We start from the raw sequence: 9404 nt of genomic DNA on the forward strand, positions 1-9404 counted from the left end.
GTTGAGAAGTTTTCATATAAGATAGAGTGTGTTTACGAAAATTTTTACCTCAGATTTCTCTGTTCTAAATAGAGTTTGACTTTTATCTGTGGTATAACTTTTATACACGTTTGTTTGAATATGAACTTCGAGAATTTTTGAACAAGCATTTGACTTTCTCCCAAGTTTTATGATTACCTTTGGTTAAGTTGTGTACCTAACTATCTTCCTAAAATAATTGAGAAAATATTTTTGCTCTTAGTCCAATTGGTGTTTACTTTGTTTTAAAAATTCTATATAACCTGTTTCAACATGAAATTGTATTAAAGTAATGCCATATTTATACTTTTGTTATTCTTTTACAAGGTGTTTGTTGCGCACCTTTTCTTTAAGAACATAAAATAGTTCTTGAAAAGTTTTATACTCTTCATGAGCAATGCATTCGAAAATATTTTAATCCTACTCTTGAGTCTTGTAAGTTTCGTTTTCGGTTTTAGGCATTCTCCTTTTGTAAACATTATACTTCTTTGACTCAACCTAATTTTGTTCAAGCTACCGCACTACCTTTTCTTTTATCGTTCCTATCAGACTTCTTTTATTCGGATATTATTCTTAAGGTTACCAAAATGATTTCTTTCCTAACACTCTTCATTGCTTATAGATCCTTGTTTACTTGTAGTTTCGAATAGTTGAATCTCTGAAGTTGGTATAACATCAGTATACGGACGTTAAGCACATCGTTTTGACCGCGGCTTGTTTTATAACATTTTGCCACCTTACTTTACCATCACATGTTTGAAACATATCATCTTGTACATTAAGCCTATCTTGTAATTCCTGTTTCACATCACACTTATACCCTTTATATTTTTATGCCATATAAAAATCGTGGTATTTGAAACTATATATATACTGAGGACTTTTTGCCTTTTCTTTAAATGAGTTCAAGAGTGAAATTATATGAAATTTCTTTTAATTTATATCAATTTTCGAGGACGAAAATTTTTATAAGGTTGGTAGGATGTAAGACCCATAATTTTAAAAAAAATATTATCATGAGTTAATTCAATTTGTTTATTCATTAAAGACTTTATTTTTAGAAATTATTTTATTAAAAATAATTAAATCAAATTTTGACAATTAAATTAGAAATTTTACTTAATATTATAATTATTAAAAAATTTTCTATATTTAAATTAGATTTTTAATTAATACTCTATACCCCTAATTTTAATAAAATTACCTAAACTACCCTAATTAACCCTAATAATATCCCCAAATTTAACCCTAATTCTAATTTTACCTAACCCCTACCCACACCTACTCCTCACCGCCACTCACTCACAGAAACCCCAACAAGAAAAGAAAAGGGGGAAACGGAAAGGGGAAAAGAGCGGGGGAAAAGGGAAACGAAAACAGGAAAGAAAGAAAAGGGAAAAGGGAGAAGAGAGGGAGAATGGTGAGGAGGGGAGAGCATCGCCGGTAGAAGAAGGCGGAGGAGGAGTCGCCGTTGTCCAACATGCCACCGCGCTCTGCCCTGTCTTGCATCGCCACTGCGCCATGCGTCACCGCCGATCTGCCTCGAACCCACCATCGCGAATCAAAATTGAGGTGACAAAGGCAACCGCGCAAGGAGGAAGCGTCACCGTCCCGTGGAGTCGCGCCGCCGCTGCTGTCCGTCACCGCGTGGCGCCGCCACAAAGCCGTTACCGCCATCGAGCCCGGGACGGAGAAGAGAGCGCGCTCGATGAGAAAGGAAGGAAGCTAGGTTTTGTCGCTGTATAACTCCATTGCTACCTCTGATGTGCCCTGTTGAAGCTTCTGGCCGTGCCTCTGCGTCGCCAGAGCTCCACGCCACCGCTGCCGCCGCCGAAAACCGTCTTGGAAGCCTGTTTGCTTGGTAAACTTTAAACCTTGCTTCAACTTCTTTGTCTATTAAATTGATTTTCACCGTTAAGAGTGGTTGCTGAGGTTGTCTGTGTCAGGGGTCACCGCGAGTTTCTCTGCCACCGCCAGAACCACCGCCAAACTTTCTGCAGTTTGATTCAGTCATTATTCCTTCATTACAGTAAGAGTTTACATTTCAGAACCTTTCAAAAATCTGCATTCTAGTATGTTTGAATAGAAATTCTAAGGTTTCGGTAACGTAGGGTTGAATCCCGATTACTGCATGTCATGATTAAAGCTATTGTTGTTGCTGCGAATGGTTTGGAGTTGAAGTTGCATCTGCCGCCGTTGCGAGCCAAGATAAAATGAATTTGTGACGCGTTCTAGAGTTTTCGAGTTTCAACTTTCGAGGTAGGGATTTTTCTTAAAATCTATTTTACATTACAGAGTTGTGATAAATAGATATTGAGGCAAAAAGATATATTTCTGTGATTATATTTGTCTTGTGGATGTGATGGTTTGTTGGACTGGATTATTGGGTGCTTGATTGCTTGAGTGAAGTATGATTGTTAATAAGAAGTGGATTTGAAAAGTTATTTGATTGATTATTAGGAAAAGTGGTTTCTCTTGGTTTGAAGTTAAAGCGGTTTGATTTTGAGTCGGTCTGATTTTATAAATGATTTAATGCTTGAGCTGGTTTGACTTTAAAAAGAGTTTTATTATTGGAATTGGTCTGGTTTGAAAATAATTTGATACTGGAATTGGTTGAATTTTGGAAAGTGATCGAGATTTGGAAATGGTTTGAGAAATGTTTGGATGGGACCCGAAAAGGGTGGCAGTATCCGAGTTTTAGAGGAGATGCTGCCGAAATTTTATAAAATTAGAAGCTTCATTGAAAGTAGTTATTTTAAAAAAGGTTTTAAGTATTATATGATTTAAAACTACCTCATTTATCAAAGTAAGAGTTATGTTTTGGATATTGGGAATTGTTAGTGAACGGAATGGAAAGAAGGATGATTGAGAATTTTCTCTGAAATATGGTTTTTGAATGAATTTGAAAATGAGATTTGGATTGATGAATGATTATGATGTTGAGAATGTTGAGATATGATCTTTGAATTATTCATATGGCTTATGAATTTGAAATATCTGAGATACGAGGTTCCCTGGATTAAGTGTCGTGGCTTGCCACCACATGTACCAGGTTGAAAACTCGATACTCTGTTGACCCTACGACGTAAGTGTGACCGGGCACTATATAAATTCCCGGGAATGTTACCCCCATTGAGCAATATTGATTATTTGAGAAAAAAACTATGCATAGACTCTTGGGGATACACGTCGGGGGACGGTCTAAGGACAATTCAGACTTGTCGGGTTGGCTGGATAACCGACAGATGAGCCTCATCAGCCATAGGACAGACATGCATCATATGCATTTGTATGCTTTGCTTGGGTTTGAACTTGTTTTGGTTTGCCTAATTGCTAAACTGTTCTTAACTGCTACTTGAACTTTGTGCTGTAACTGCTACCTACTTGTGCTTTCCTTGTCTGTCTTGCCTGTGTTTGTCCTGGCGTGTTACATTTGAAAATGAACTTTGGTGCTAAATTAATGATTGTGTTGTTTGATTGCGTGGTTGGTTTCTGATTGAGATTTTCTTATAAGAAAGGAAAGCTTTCGGATTTCGGAAAGATTAAACATTGTTTCTTTGAAAAGGTTTTGATCGATTACTTACTGGTTTTTAAAGGATTCATAAGGCATTGATAATCACTGAGCTTGAAAACAATTTTCTTGTTAAATATCTTCTTATGACAACTTTGAAATTCTATGGTGAGACCATGTGGTTAGGTTCTCACCCCCCTACAGCTTTACCTTTTCAGGAACCAGATGAGGAAGCATCATGGAAAGTTATACTGCGTTTGATTTATATATGTTGTATTAATTAGATTATTTTCTTCCCTCGTCTTTGTTATTACAAGTTTGTAAGAGGGATAGGAGTTGTATGCTTTATATGTATATATTATGAGTTATTATGTAAGGAGTCTTGTATATGAATCTATGTCTGCTTGTATTTTTCTTAAAACAAAGTGTTTATTTCCGGTTTTCAAAGAAATCAGCGATACAGTATCGAGTCACAGGCTCCTATTTTAATATTTAGTATGTAAAGTAGTCGTAATACTTCTTGCTATCAGAGTAGCGCAACCGGAAGCGTGACTTCTGATAGTGAGGGTGTTACATTAAGGCATATGCTAACTTTTCCATGTTTGAGTATCTTAGTTCGGCATGTTGCAATATTTTACTAACAAAGTATACTGGCTATTGCTTATGCTTTATTTTTATCACTAAAACAGAACTTATAGCATTAGTAGAGACTGATAAATAAACAAATAAGGGAATACCTGGGGTGGACCTCTGTAAAATTGGAGGAGAAGATAATGCCTTTTTTGAAGTTTAGAAAGCTTCTTCACAGTCCAAGTTCCAATTGAAGGTTTGTTGCTTTCCCAACGTTTTGAAGAAATGGTGGGAATGACTGGAGATAGCTGGTAGAAACCTTGATAGAGCTGCCAGTCGCCCTGTAAGCTGTTGGACATCTTTAATTGTTCGTGGACTATGCATGTCTAAAATAGCTCAGCATTTTTCAGGATTTGCTTCAATGCCTCTAGAGATTAGCATGAAACCTAGAAATCTCAGGATTAAGTCGCATACTATGATGTCGTAGCTAAGCAAAGATCTCTTCGAGGTCGGTGCTGTAGGATTTTTCTTGTGTTGTCTTAACCACCATATCGTCGATATATACCTCGATGTTTTTGCCTATTTGTTTAGCAAAAAAAATCCATTAAGCGCTGGTAAGTAGCACCTGGATTCTTTAGTCCAAAAGGCATGAATTGTAACAATAATTGCCATATTCAGTTATAAAGGTTGTTTTATCTTGATCTTGGGGGTGCATTAAAATCTGGTTATAACCAAAGTAAGCATCCATGAAGCTTAAAAGAGCAAACCCTGATGCATTATCTACCAATTTATCAATGCATGGGAAAGGATAATCATTTTTTGGACATGCTTTATTTAAGTTTGTGAAGCCTACACATATGCGCCACTTACCTAAGGCCTTCCTTACCATAACAACATTGGACAGCCACTTGGTGAAATGAAGCTCTCGGATGAATCTTGCTGCGAGGAGCTTTTAAGTTTCTTCTAAAGAGGCTGCTTTCTTGTCCTCACCCAGGTTCCGTTTCATTTGAGCTATAGGTTGGACAGTTAGGTTGATTTGCAGCTTGTGGCATATGAATCTGGGGTTGATACCTGGCATAACTGTGGGGGTCCAAGTGAAAAGATCCATGTTTTCTTGGAGGATGTTGATGATTTGACGTTTGTCCTCTATAGAGAGGGAGCACTCGATATAAGTAAATTTCTCAGGGTTGTTATTAAAACTTACCTTTTCGAGATCATCTATTGGTGAAGGTCTCTCGTGGATGTCTTCTCTGGGGTCGGGCTTGGCCAGCTTAGGTATGTCAGTGATGTTATTTATAGCTTGAGTGTGTTCAGACTTTGGTGATTGTTCTGGTATTACTTTGAGACTTGTATTATTGCAATGTCACGCTTCCTTTTGACCAGAATGAATCGTTACCACCTGGTTATCCTACACATGAACCTTGACACACAAATGAACAGTGGATACTATAGCACCAAAAGAATTTAAAGAAGGTCTACCGAAGATGATATTGTAAGGATTACGCAATCGACCACTAAGAATTAAATATCCATTGTTTTAGACAGTGGGTGCTCGCCTAGTGTTTTTTTTTTTTTTTTGCCATATGTGCCCAAGTATAGGTACTCGTTCTCCTGAGAATCCCACTAACTTTCTAGAGGATTATTTTATTGCCGTTTCGCTTAGCTTCATTTTCTATTGGCACTACTGCCAGGGTCGAGAAGGACCTTCTGTACTAAGAGGTCTCCGGTCTGGATGGAAATATCGATGGGGTCATCCAAATTCATTGCTCTAGCCTGGTAATCGAAATGCTTAAAGGTGATGGTTGGTACTCATGACATAGGTGCAACCTCGGAAGGTGTGCCTTCCACTACCAGCATTGCTTGGTGTGTTATCTTCCTTGCCGAGCTGGTGAGTCCCCCAGTTGCGAATCCTTCAAAAATGCAATTAGTTACACCTCTCGTCTGAGGTGGTTGGTACTTTGTTTTTTCTGTTCACTCGTATTTTTTGATTGGTTGCGACCTATTCTCGACTGTCCTTGTTGTATTCGACCGTCTGCGTATTTGTCCAGTAGCCCCTGTCTAGCTAGTCTTTCCAGTAGATTTTTAGCAATCACACATTTGTCTATAGTGTGACCAAATTTCTGATGGAAAGCACAATGCTTAGATTTGTCTATGTACTTTTGGTCTTGGTATGTTTCGGCCTTGCTTGGTGGCTTGAAGATCTTAGCATTAAGGATTTCTTTGATGATATATTCTCTTTTGGTATTGAACTGAATATATGTGTCAAATTTTGCAGTTAGTTTAAAAGGCTTCTTGATGTCCTTGCTGTTTTGGGGTCTGGGGTGTCTCTCCTCCTCTCGGCGAGGCTGTTGTTTTTCTATTCTCTGAGCTTCACGGAGCTCTTTGATCTCCATTTGCCCTGCGGCTTTTTCGCGGAGCTCTGCCAGCGTCTTTAGTTTAGCCACTGTTATAGTTTCTTAAAATTTTCCAAGATGAAGACCGCTTTTGAGTGCATACAAGTGGACGTCTGGGCTAAGATCAGGGATCTCCATGGTCGCCTTAGCATACCGTGTCATGTAGTCTTTAAGGCTCTTGTGTTGACCTTGTTTGATAGTACTAAGATAATCCGATCCGTGCACATATATTTTTTAGGCGGCGAAGTGGTTGGTGAAGGCCTCTACCAAATCCTCAAAACTAGAAACGGAACCTGCAGACAACTTAGAAAATCAGAGTAAAAGTAGCACCGCCTAAAAATGTTGAAAAAGATCAGCAAAGTATAGGATCAGAAATACCGTTGAAAAACATCATTGATTGAAATTTGGTAATATGGAGGTGAGGGTCTCCAAGTCCCTCATACGGCTTGAGTGTGGTAGGTAGCACAGAGTTCTTTGGCATCTGAAATTTCATAATATTCTCCGAGAAGGGATTGGATATCGTCTTTCTTTCTTTCAGAGATGTCACCTCCTCAGGGTGGATATCTCGCAATTGCACGTCGTTTGGGTTTGCATTCTTGGGATCTTCTGTACCGTGTTTCCCATTCTGTTGCTGAGCTAATAGCTCGACCATTCTTTGGACCTCGACTTAGAGTTCTGTATTTTGGGCCAACAACTCAGATTATGTCAATTGTGAGATTTCGTTGTCAGTCCTATTGGAAGTCCCTGCAAGAAAAGGGTAAGACCAAAAAGAAAATAAATATAGTGGGGTCAAGCTATCTCGGGTCCCACGGTAGGCGCCAATATGTTCTATGTGGACTAGGGGTTCTGTTGATGTATAGCTCGGGCTCCTTGGGCACTAGGCTTCTCGGCGTTACCGATCTGTCTTTACTTCTTTTGTAGCTCCGAACATCGGGATCTCTACAGAAAACACTCTAACGCTCAAGTCAGTGAAGGACTAAAAGATACTGTTCTTAATATGTTTGTTCTTTTTCTCCTTTTTTCATTCTGTTTTGTTTATCGGCTTCTTCCCCCTTTACAGAGGGTGGAGCCTATTGTCTTGTAACCGTTTTGGGTTTCGTGGTGTCTATTATCCGAAGTGATGGTGATCCACAAATTTTTAAATTTCAAATGTTAGTTTATTTTATTTTTATCATGTGTGTAACTGATACTCTTGATGTCAACTTCTGAAAAATCGTACTTATATTTGCTTTGTCCGAAATATACTCTTTTGACGGTTTCAATTCCGAAGATTTAGGTATGATTTAATTATCATTATTTTAAGTAATTTTAACTATTATTGCACCTCACGTTTTTTCTTTTTTGTTCTTTTACATTGTATTCTCCCCAAATTTTAACAGTAACAATGATAACATTTTGTTTTCGGATTTAAAACATAGTAAGAAAAAATGTCATCTCAAATCGACAACATACACATTTACAGAAAGAGCAAAACCACAAGGGAAACTCGTGTTTCCACCAAGGATATCAAAATTATATAAGTGAGTTTTAGAGGAGGTTTTGGATAATCTTTTTGGGATAAACCAATAATAATAATAATAATAATAATAATACCAGATGCTATTGTGGTAAAACGATGACATCTGGATAAATAATTTGAAAACAGTAGCATTTTGATAATAAATTTTAAAAACAATTGGTAAAAATGCCTAATTCCAAGGATGCAAAGGTTGTAGCTTAATAACCTTTCTTATATTATGCCTCCACTATCTTGCTCATAGTGACTTTAAGACTCTAAATATGGTTCTCCAATGATTTTGGACTCCCAAATTCTATTTCTCCTGAGGTTTGAATTAGTCCAAAACAATAATAATTTTGTCAAATACAATTGGTATAACTGTGTTCATTGAAAATACAATGCTGCTATAATTTTTAAAAATTATCATTCAAAAATCATCTTTAATAAATTTATTTTAAAAAAGACAAGTTTTGCTAAACTCGGTGACTCGGTCTAATGCTTTTATCTCTGCTATTTATTATGGAGAGGGCTAGGTAAACAATGATTATCTTAAACAACATGAACAACCACCAATTAAATAAAAATACACTACACTCTAATTTAATGCTACTAATTAAATTTACTCTTTTAACCCTATTAATTCACATTATTTACACATTGTTCAAAAATATTGTTGGTTACCTATATTTTTTCATTTATTATATATTTTGTAAATCGCCTTACTTTAAAAGATCCAAACTAATACAATTTTTTTTAGAGTGAATCTTCTCAAATTTTTTCGGATGATATATATTGTCGAGTGAGTTGTCTTATCTAGTTATCTTACAACATCTTTTTTAATATTTTTTTATTTTGTTTAAAAAATATTTAATAAAAAATCAGTGAACAATATTTTTTCTCCTAGTAAGCTGCGTGCTATGTTACTAGTACTATTATCAATTAACAGTTTCTGGATAATAATAACGAATTTCTAAGTGAAGATTATCATTGTATAAGAAAAATAGAAAACAATACACCGTGGATCACAAGCATATTCACACTTTTCACGAGTTCTGTGAGATTCGTCAACGATTGCAACTCGTAACTTATCCACAGAGAAATAAAAAAATTGGGCATTTTTCTTTTGAAGTGCGTAAAATATGAACCAGTGGAGTCTAGAAACATGTAACTACACGATTTGCATAGACAGTTTGATAACATTTAATGTTAGATGGAGATTACATGATCTTAATATAGTAGCCGTGGAAAATTCAAATCCTCTTTAGAGATTATGAACACACTGTTGTTTGGTGGAGTGGTACTTTTACTACTAAAAAATATATGTAAAGTAAACAAAGATTAAAAACCCGTTTGAAAAAGAGTAAAAGCTATTTTTTTTATTTTTAGATTATAAAATTTATATTACGGGTGTTTG

This window comes from Arachis ipaensis, chromosome B08 (genome assembly GCF_000816755.2).
Source record: "Arachis ipaensis cultivar K30076 chromosome B08, Araip1.1, whole genome shotgun sequence".
NCBI classification, from domain to species: domain Eukaryota; kingdom Viridiplantae; phylum Streptophyta; class Magnoliopsida; order Fabales; family Fabaceae; genus Arachis; species Arachis ipaensis.